Here is an 11,451-nt window from a genome sequence, read left to right as displayed (position 1 = left end):
CATAATTTTAAAAAAATCGAACAAAACAACCAAGAAAAAAGCCTGAGAAACTGCCACACAGAGTTCCATATACCCTACATCCAGTTTCCTCTCTTATTAACGTCTTCCATGAATGTGGTACATTTGTTATAATTAACAGAACAATACTGATGCATTATGAGTACCTAAAGTCCATAGGTGGTTTAGATTTCCTTACATTTTACCTGGTCTCTTTTGCTGTCCTGGATCCCATCCGAGGTACCACATTACATTTAGCAGTCATGTCTCTTTAGGCTCCTGTGGCAGTTTCTCAGACTTTTCATGGTTTGTTTTTTTTTTTTTTTTTGAGACAGAGTCTCACTCTCTTGCCTGGGGCAAGTGCCGTGGGGTCAGCCTAGCTCACAGCAACCTCAAACTTCTGGGCTCAAGCGATCCTACTGTCTCAGCCTTCTGAGTAGCTGGGACCACAGGCACGTGCCACCATGCCCGGCTAATTTTTTCTACATATATTTTTAGCTGTCCAATTAATTTCTTTACATGTTTTGGTAGAGACGGGGTCTCGCTCTTGCTCAGGCTGGTCTCGAACTCCTGAGCTCAGAACGATCCGCCCACCTCGGCCTCCCAGAGTGCTAGGATTACAGGCGTGAGCCACCACGCCTGGCCTTCATGGTTTGTTTTGTTTGATTTTTAAAAATTGTGGTAAAACATGCATAACATAAAACTTATCATTTTAACCTCTTTTTTTTTTTTTTTTGAGACAAATTCTTGCTCTGTTGCCCAGGCTGGAGTGCAGTGGCGTCATCATAGCTCACTGCAGCCTGAAACTCCTGGGCTCAAGTGATCCTCTTGCCTCAGCCTCATAAGTAGCTGGGAACACAGGCGCGCACCACTATGCCCGGTTAATTTTTTTATTTCTATTTTTGTTGTAGAGACAGGGTCTTCCTATGCTGCCCAGGCTGGTCTTGAACTCCTGGCCTCAAGTGATCTTCCCGCCTCGGCCTCCCAAAGTGCTAGTATTACAGGCATGAGCCACTGCACCTGGCCCATTTTAACCATTAAGTGTGCAGTTAGTGGTATTAAGTACATTCAGAATGTTGTATAGCCATCACCACTATCTATCTCAAAATGTTTTCATCATCCCAAGCTGAAACCGTATCCATTACACAGCAATTCCCATTTCCCCTACCCCAGCCTTGGGTAACCACTACTCTACTTTCTGTCTCTATGACTTTGATTATTCTAGGTACCTCATGTCAGTGGAATCATTTGATATTCTTTTCTTGTTTTTGTTGACCTTGACAGTTTTAAGGAGTGCTGGTCAGGTGTTTTGTAGGAGCTCCCACTATTGGAATTTGTTTTTCATCAGATAAGACTGGATATTTGAGGTGTATGTATTACTATGTGCCAAATAAGATGGTAGGTGCTGGGGATTGAGAGTAGGCTCTTAGCTTATGCTCATTTTGCATATGAGGACATTGAATCTCACAAAGTTTTAATTACTTGCCCAGGCTCATACAGCCAGTCAATTGGCAAAGACGGGATTTGAACTCATTCTTCTAGCTTCAGACCCGCACCTTCTCCTCTATCCTCCTTCCAGCCAGAGCCTGTGTCTCTGCCCTCTCCTTGGGCCATTGACAGTCAGTGGGGGCTGCTCAGAGCCAGGCAGGTGCCCAGTGCTGGGCTACCTAAATGTAACAAATGGCTGTTCCTGACTCAGATTTTTCTCAAGCTTTTTTTTTTTAATTTGAAACATTTTATGCATACATATCAGTGTATATAATGCATGGGATTAGTTTAAAGAACAGTGATAAATACCCATGTGCCTAGAACCTAACTTAATAATTCAATGTTTCCAATACTTTTAAGCCCCCCGGATCCTCCCCTTAAGTCCCACCTCTTCCCCTCACCCCTTGCAGAGAATCCGCACACAGGGGTGGGGAGAACCTGTGGCCTCCTGGATCTTGAGTGCGGCCTTTTGACTGAATCTAGATTTTACAGAACAAATCCTTTTAATAAGGGGATTTGTTCTGTGAAGTTTGTATTTGGTTGAGGGGCCACGCTTGGGGATCTGGAGGGTCCCATGTGGCCTTGAGGCTGCAGGTTCCCTGCCCCTGCGTGTGTTTATGGGACTCATTCATGCAGTTGTAGCTTATTCATTTTCACTGCTATATAGCATTTCATTGTATGAATATAGTATATATATTTTTAGTCCATTCTCACGTCCATGGTGTTTGGGCTGTTTTTGTTTTTATTAATAGTCTGCTATGAACATTCTGGGGCCCATGTGGTGGGAGAGCTTCTCTAGGTATATTGTGAAGGGGAGAATTACTGGGTCATGGAGTATGTGTGTACCAGATAAGGCCAAACTGTTCTCCAAAGGCTTGGGTCCGTCCACACTCCTATGAGCAGTGTATGAGGGTTCCCAATGCTCCGTATCCTCAGAGGTCTCTTTGGTGCTGGTCTGTTTTCCCCCTCAGCTATGTCCATATCTCAGAGGCCCTTGACTATACTCAGGCCTTACCAGGCCCCTGGCTTGGGTACCTCTTGTTTGGTCACCTGGACTTCCTGTTTCCCTGAGCGTTTGAGCCCCTGCTTGTATTGTTGGCTCAGGCTCTGGATCCAGGCACGGAGCTCCAGCCTTGGCTCCACATTCTGGCTCCCAGCAGGACCCTGTGGCTCCATAGGGGTCAAGGAGGTTAGACCTCACTTTCTCTTGCCAAGCCAGGTGGCATCGGAATTTTCCATCATAGGGGAGATGGTGTCCCTCCCCTCCCTGAGCCTTCCTCCTGCCCTGAGAACCAGGAATCCTTAAGAGAGCGTTAACGGCTTTTCTTGAGGCCTTTTGGCAGGTTAGCACCAGTACTGTGAGTGTTGGCAGGAGGACGTGACATCTGTGCTGGCCCTAGGCCAGGCCACATAGACGCCTACGTGCACAGTGCCAGCTCATCCAGCCCCGGGCCTCAGGTGCACATGTGTGCACAGACGCAGGCCCTACCCAGCTCAGGACAGCCCTGCAGCCCACCTCCTATCGCCTTCACCTTCCTGCCAGAGGCTCCTTTTCTGACGGTGGCTGCACCAGGGACGGTGCCCTGTGTCCCACGCTTAGAGTTGCTGGGCTTTCCTTGTTATGGTAACCACAGCAACGTAATGGCTACCAACACAGACAACCTGCGTTAGAATCCCAGTTCTACTTCCTACCAACTTGGGTATCTCGTGCTAGTGACATGGCTTCCCTTAGCCGCTGTTTCCTCATGTGTAAAACGAGGACACCATCTACAGGGTTATTAAATGAGAAAACATATGTAAAGTGTTAGCACTCTTCCTGGCACACCCTGGGCACCAAGAATTGTTTTAGGTAGTCACTGTGAGGTGGTGGAAAGAACTGGGTTTGGAGCTAGCAGGATCTGGGTTTCAGTCCCACGGCTGTTACCTCTTAGTTGTGTCATTTAGCCTTTCTGAGCCTCTGTGTTCCTCATTTGCAAAAGGGTAGTGAGAATTTCTGCTTCATTTGACTTATTGAACTAAAATATGTAAAGGGCCAAAAGTAGTTGCTCAGTAAATATTAGTGACTTACATGAACTGCAGAGGCTTTATTTTCTCTAAAGGCAAATGGAGACAAAGTGACAAAGAGAGGAACCATTTCCTGTGGAACCAGACTTATCATGTTGTTTATAAACCTTATTTTTTAACAGTATACATTATAAATATTTTGGAAAGGAGAAAAGGAGGAAAAAAAATAAAAAAGCAACAACTCGCTTGTGATCCCACCACCTGAATGCAAGTGCTGTGAGCATGTTGCTGTACTTCCTCGGGCTTTTTCACATGCATTTTATTAAGTGGTCATAATTACAGGATATATGCAGTTTTGCCTTCTGTTTCTTTTACTTAGCACTGTATCATAAACATTTCCCCATGTTGCTACATGTTATTGGTAATTGTATTTTTTTTATGGCTGCATACCATTCTTAATTAAGACTTTCATGAATAAAGTTCTCCAGTACTTCATGTTTTTTCCTGAGTCCAGAAGTCAAGTAGGGTCAGAGGGTGTAAGCAATTTTTATAGCTCCAGATTCATACAGCTAAATTGCTTTGCAAAAGAGTGGCATCCATTTACAACGCAGTAATGTCTGATAATGCTCATCCAACTGCATATTTATTGGTATTGGGTATTATAAATACAGTTTTCTTTTGGCTGATTTATGAGCTATGCCTTATCTCTATTGGTCGCAGTTGCCAAGCCAGAAAAGAGTAGAAAGGAGTCAGGAAACCACAACAAACTTCATTAATGCAGAATCCTGGAGTTGAAAAAGACCTTGAGCAGTGTATTAACTTCTTGTCTTCCCTTTTGCAATTGGACTATAAAGATGGATGGATATTATATTTTAATTATATTTTAAGTTAACATAATTTTTTAAAGTTTATTTTTGGCCGGCACAGTGGCTCATCCCTGTAATCTTAGCACTTTGGGAGGTCGAGGCAGGAGGATTGCTTGAGACCAGGAGTTCGAGATCAGCTTGAGCAAGAGCAAGACCCTGTCTCTACAAAAAATAGAAAAAGTAGCCAGGCATGATGGTGCGTGCCTGTAGTCCCAGCTACTCGGGAGGCTGAGGCAGGACGATTACTTGAACCCAGAAGGTGGAGGCTATAGTGAGCTATGATCTCACTATTGCACTCCAGCCTGGGCAACAGAGCGAGACTCTGTTTCCAAAAAAAAAAAAGTTTATTTTTTCTATTGCAAGAATGAAATATTATTAAAGACACATTGGAAACTATAGAAAAAGTTGAAAGATAGGCAATCACCTGCTTATCTTAAGGTTAACATTCTCACACATTTCTTTATTTCTTCCAATTTTTTTCTCTAAACATTTTTTCTCTTTTCACATAACTGTTACTATACTATGTAAACAATTTTACATTTATCTTTTTAGTTAACTTTATAACATAGATATTTATATATAATTATAAACATATATAGATATCCTTTTCATAGCTTATGTATTTTATTATTTTTATTGTCTTTTTTTTTTGAAAAGGAAATACATACCTATGATTTTAAAAAATTCCAATAGTGCAGGGAATACAATGAAAAGTCTCTTTCCCACCCTTGACCTCAGTCATCCTCCCCTGGGGGACCATTGTTATCATTTCCTTGTGTATCCAGAGATAATTCATGACATACAAACAGAAACGAGCTTTCCTACACAAATAGTAGAATATGATACATATTGTTTTGCACCTTGCTTTCTTGCCCTTTTCACTTAATATATTTTGGAACTTATCCCACAACAGCACGTATGGTTTTAACATGGACTTGCTTTTTGACAGCTAGTAGAATATATTGTATGGATGTACTATAATGTAGTATCCAGTCTCCTATTGACAATGATTCTTTTCTTTTGTTTCTATAGGCAATGTTGCAAGCAACAATCTCTTGCCCTTTATACACATGTATGAGTAATAGCTGTAGGATTAACGCCTACCATTGAAATTTTGCTAGGTCAGCAGATGTATTTTAAAATGTACATTTTATATTTTGGTAGATGCTATCAGATTGCCTTCTGTAGGAGTTGTACCAATTTAAACTCTACCCAATAACATATGATAGTGCCTTTTCCCCCATACCATTACCAACAGAGTGTTAACAATGTCTTTGATTTTTGACAAACTGAAAGGTAAAAATGGTATTCCAATTTTTTTTTCTTTCTTTTTGAGACAGAGTCTTGCTCTGTCACCCCGGGTAGAATCCAGAGACATCATCACAGCTCACTGCAACCTCAAACTCCTAGGCTTAAGCGATTCTTCTGCCTCAGCCTCCCAAGTAGCTGGGACTACAGGCGCGTGCTGTACGCCTGGCTAATTTTTTCTATTTTTTATAGTGATAGGGTCTCACTCTTGCTCAGGCTGCTCTTGAACTCCTGGCCTCAAGCAATACTCCTGCCTTGGCCTCCCAGAGTGCTAGAATTACAGATGTGACCTCACCCGGCCCCCATTTTGTTTTAATATAAGTTTTTCTTATAAGAAAGGCTGAGTAACTTGCAAAGCCACTTATATTTTGCTTTCTGTGAACTTAGATATCATTTTTAATTGCTGAGAACTATGCCATGGAGAGGATTTGCCATAATGTATCTAGCCACCCTTTTATGTTGTTTCTCAGTTTTCACTGTTATCAATAATACCATAGTGAACATCTTTTTGCATAAGTCTTCAGTGTTTTGGATTATTTTCTTAGAATAGATTCTTAGAAATGAAATTTGTGGGTCAAAGGGTATTGGTATTTTAAAGACACGATTGCCAAATTGCTCTTGGAAAGGCTTATACTAATTTATAACTCTACCAACAATGTACATATGTACTCAATTCACTGTCCATTGCCAGCATTGGCTTACCATAATTAAAAAATCTCCTAGGATGCAGCTTCTGTAGATGCATTTTGTGCTTTAATCCAGTGTTAACCTAACCTTTAAAGCCAGGAGACTTTTTCCCCTTTGTATTGCAAACCAAAGCCTTCCTGTCAACTTGAGCCCCAGCTTTATTCTGGAAGGACTTAAGAGTTCTGCATCAAAGATGTCAATGTCTATTTTTCCTTTCTTTGTAAAAACCCCACGGCCAAGTTTGTATGAATCATTACAGAAGAAAAACATCCATTGTTCCAACAAGTGCTCAAACACTTCTCTGCTGGATTATCTATTGGACTAGATCACCTGTGGCCACGGAGGTGTGGGGCAACACAGGTGGGCTCTGCCTAGGAAGGTGCTGTCTCATTCACTCTCACCGGGATGCAGCCAAGTCCATGAGCGTGACCCCGGGGAAGGATCTTGTGTGCTGGGCTGCATCAGAACAGGTGTTACCTGCAAGAGTAGACACCTGCTTTTATCTGCTTGACAACTCTTTCCTCTTCTGGTAATAGCGGCTTCTCTCACCCTTGCAAACTGCTTTATCATGACCTAACCCTGACCTGCTAGAGCCCCCTTTCCTCTTGGCCAGACTGACTGATAAGTGAGCAATTGACCCAAGAATGACCAATCACAGTCCTTACTGGGATTTGACATATGAATGCTGGGAGAAAGAAACTTTGTTTTCCCATGAAGCTTGGGAAACTGGGATGATTTAGGGTTAGGCTATTGATCATCTTTTTCCTTCCATGTGGAAGGAGCTGCCAGCAGGAGAAGCCTGGGAATCTGCAACTAAGGAGAGGCACCCAGAGATGAGGCAGGAGAGGGAAAGGGGCCGTCTTCATGCCAGCCAGTTGAGTGCTGATCTGAACTGGATTCCTTTCTGCACTTGCAATGGAAACACCCTAGTGCACTAGGAGAGGACAGAGAACTTACATCTAAGAGATGAGCACAGAGAGTTCTAGAAAGACGGAACCCAGGGACAGTACTAGAGGAAAGTATCAGTTGTCAGATTCAAACCTCTCAGATATCTGAGATGATAGGATGAGGCAAGGTAAGAATTGGTTGCAGGGGAGTATGAGAAGCAAGTCAGGAGTCCAAAGCTGGAGAAGAGAAGGGAGTCTACTGTATTCATGTGGGCACAAGGCGACCTTGAGCCATGTGGGCAGGGGGGATGGAGAGGAATGGTGAGGAAGGGTTGCAAGGAGAATTGCAATGGCAGACTTGATAGGACCTGGTGACTGATTGGCTAACTGTCTTAGTCTACTTGGGCTGCCATAACAAAATGCCACAGACTGGGTGGCTTAAACAACAGAGATTTATTTTCTCACAGTTCTAGGGCCTGGACAGTCCAAGATCAAGGTGCCAGCAGGGCTGGTTTCTGATGATGCCTTTCTCCTGAGCTTGCAGATGGTACCTTCTCACTGTGTCCTCACATGGCTTTTTTTCTGTGCATGTGCAGAAAGAGATGTCTGGTGTTTCTTCCTCTTCTTATAAGGACACCGGTCTATGGGATTCAGGCCCCACCCTTATGACCTTATTTAACCTTAATTACCTCCTAATGGTTCTTTCTCCAAATACAGTCACATTGGGGTTAGGGTTTTTTTTTTTTCTTTTTAGACAGGGTCTTGCTCTGTCACCTGGGCTAAACTGTAGTGGCATCATTATAGCTTACTGCAACCTCAGACTCCTGGGCTCAAATGGTCCTCCCACATCAGCTTCCCAAGTAGCTGGGACTACAGGCATGTGCCAGCATGCCTGGCTACTTTTTCTATTTTTTTGTAGAGATGGGTTCTTGCTATGTTGCCCAGGCTGTTGTTGAACTCCTGGTCTCAAGTGATCCTTCCACATCAGCCTCCCAAAGTGCTAAGATTATAGGCATGAGCCACCGTGGCCAGCCTAGGGCTTTAACATATGAATTTTGGGGAACATAATTCAGCCCATAACAGTAACTAAGTAGAAATAAGTTTTGGGGGTAGGATGATTGATTCATTTGGGTTTTTGTGTGTGTATGTGTGCCTTAAAAAGATATTTGTAATCATAGATACATATGATTTAAAACATTCTCGTCTCCTCACTTATCAGTATATCATAAGGATTTTTCCACATTTCTATGTAGTTTTCATAACTATCATTTTTAAAGGCTCCAGTGCATTCCTGGTGGTACCCTAGTGTTATTCCCAGTTTTTGTCTTAATTAATTTCCCTTGGCTAGCCAGCCAGCTGCAAGCCCTAGCCCTCCATGCTTTGCCAAGCTCCTCATAAGCATTCCTTCTTCTGTATCTGACTGCCCTCGGGCTGCCTTAGGGCCATATCATTGCATGCTGGGGGCTTCCTCATCGGTCCACTGGTCCCCCTGCCACTAATTGTGCCTACTCCATTCACCCGACACAGAGGAGACAAATGAATCTTAAGGCTGTGTTTTTCGTGTCACTCCTCTACCCTTAACATTAACTGGATGAAAAAGTTCACACTCCTTAGCTGAGCATTAGAAGTCTTCCTCAATTTGATATTAACCTCACTTGGTTACCCCACATGCTCCTCTCACTCTGCTTCTATATGAAGCTTTTCTAGAGTCTGAGAGGCCCTTCACTGTCCTTTTGACATGGCCTGTCATTCCTAGCTCCTTAACTTTGCTTCATCTAAATGTCTTTTTTGACTGTCTAGTTTTATGCAGGTTGGGTTATCAACATGTATCTATGTGCATATTTGACTTTCTTGCTAGACTGTGACGCCCTTGCAAGTAAGGTCTGTGACTGACTCACTTCTGTAACTTAGGTGCTGGCACCCAATCCAGCGTGTTTGTCCTGAACACACCCAAGCTTATCCAGGTTCAATTCCTGGCTTTGCCATGAACAAACTATATGACCCTGGACAAGTCACTTAACGTCAAGCCTCAATTTCCTTATCGTAAAATTGGGACCATAATAGTACCGAATTCATACGGCTATTGTGTATAATGTGTCTTGTGACACATTATACACCAGGACCTGGGACATAAGTGCTTAATAAATCTTAGATCATGGATGGCGATCATGATTAGCACCCTGGAAATGTTTGTTGAATGAATTTCAGACTTTGCTCATGTGCAGACAGAAAGGAACAATGGCTTTTCTTTTTCCTTCTCTTGATCTGCACCCTCCTCTCTAGAACCTTCTGCCAAACATGCTCATCTTCCAACCCTGACTCAACATAGTGTGAGGTCTCAAATGGTTTAATTTCCCTCTTGGCAGCTCGATTTGCCCTTAGCGCCCAGCACTTTCTTCCCTGGGACCAGCTTCATGAGGTTGGATTGAAGTTTCCAAGTAGGACATCCTGATTCACCTGGGCCAGTGAGAGTCTCTGAGGGAGTCTGTAGGAGCCAGGAATGGGTTTCCTGCCCCCAGCCAGGGCCCCCATCCTCTCATGGTCAGGCCTGGTCCTGACGTCGGAGGAGCCCAGGACAAGGACGCAAAGGAGGCCCACACACCATCTGTCCGAATATTTGAAACTTATGAATCAAGCTAACAAAATGTTAAATAAAATACGTTCCATCCTTGTACCTTGACACATAAACCTTCTTAATGATAAGGTTAAAAACATGTGAAAAGCTATGTAATTCATATTACTGAAATTGGCAATAAATCACTTACTTAGCTTTTGTTAGATTTATTCATTTCAGTTTATGTTTTTGGCATGATTATCTTCTTAAAAATTACTTTTTTTTTTTTTTGAGACAGAGTCTCGTTCTATTGTCCGGACTAGAGTACAGTGGCATCATGATAGCTCACTGCAACCCCCTCATAGTGAGTGCGGCACCATGCCCAGCTAACTTATCTATTCTAATAGAGACGGGGTCTCGCTCTTGCTCAGGCTGGTCTCAAACGCCTGACCTCAAGCGATCCTCCCACCTTGGCCTCTTAGAGCGCTAGGATTACAGGCGTGAGCCACCACCTCTGGCCTAATCTGACTTTTTATTAATAAAATGTGCTTCTTGATTTCCAAACACAGGTTTTTTTTTCTAGTTTGCTGTTCGTAATTGATTTCAAATTTAATTGTACTGTGGTCAGAGAAAGTGGTCTATAGTATACCAGACCTCTGAAATTTGTTGAGACCAGACTATAATTTAAATTTCTTAAATGTTCCATGTATTTCTGAAAAAAATGTGTATTCTAAAATAGTTGGGTGCAGTGATATATATAACTTAAAAAATTTAAACATCTTATATAAAGAAAACTTCCAAGCTATTTTCCAAAGAGGTTGTATCATTTTACATCCCCTCCAGCATTCTATGAAAATTCCAGTTATTCCACATCCTTGTTAAAACACTTGGGATGGTCGGTCTTTAAAATTGCTGCCATTCTAGTGGGTGTGTAGTGGTATCTCATTGCTGTTTTATTTGAATTTCCCCAGGGACCAATGATGTTGAACATCTTTTCATGTGCTTATTTGACATCTGTATATCTTCTTTGGCGAAGTGTCTGTTCAAATCTGTTGTCTATTTTCTAACTCAATTGTGTATCTTATTATTGAGTTACAAGAGCTCTTTATATCTTCTAGATATAAAAACTTCTAGATATAAAAACTAGATATAAAAAGTCAAATACATGTTTTACGATATTTTCTCCCAGTCTTGGCTGCACTGTGGCTATGTGCCTAGTTCTCTTCAAGGACATGTGAGTGGAAGTGATTTGCACCACTCTTGGGCCAACTTTTAAGAAATAATGAAGCTTCTTCACTTTTTTGTTATCTTTCCACTGGCTGTAAAGATGCCCCAGGGGACAGTAGAGCCACAAGATGGGTGGAGCCTGGGTGCTTGAGTCCCCACATGGAGAAAAGCTGCCTGTCCACCAGAAACACTGAAATTAACTGCAGTGAGAAATAAAGTTCTATTGTGTTAAGACACTGACATTCTTGAGTCCATATATTATTATAGCAGCTAGTTGTTGTCTAACTCATATACCTGCCTTCTTTGATAAGGTTAAAGACTACAAATGATTTCTAATCAGAATGATATATGTGACTTCTGTTCAATATATTTGTGTTTCAAGAAGCCTGAAAGGAAACATCATGTTTGTCTTGCTCCTGTGCATTGCCAAGGC

The sequence above is a fragment of the Propithecus coquereli genome, unplaced genomic scaffold, assembly GCF_000956105.1.
Source record: "Propithecus coquereli isolate 6110/MARCELLA unplaced genomic scaffold, Pcoq_1.0 Scaffold281, whole genome shotgun sequence".
Taxonomy (NCBI): domain Eukaryota; kingdom Metazoa; phylum Chordata; class Mammalia; order Primates; family Indriidae; genus Propithecus; species Propithecus coquereli.
The sequence above is the reverse complement of the archived record's forward strand: the minus strand, read 5'-3'. Positions refer to the sequence as shown.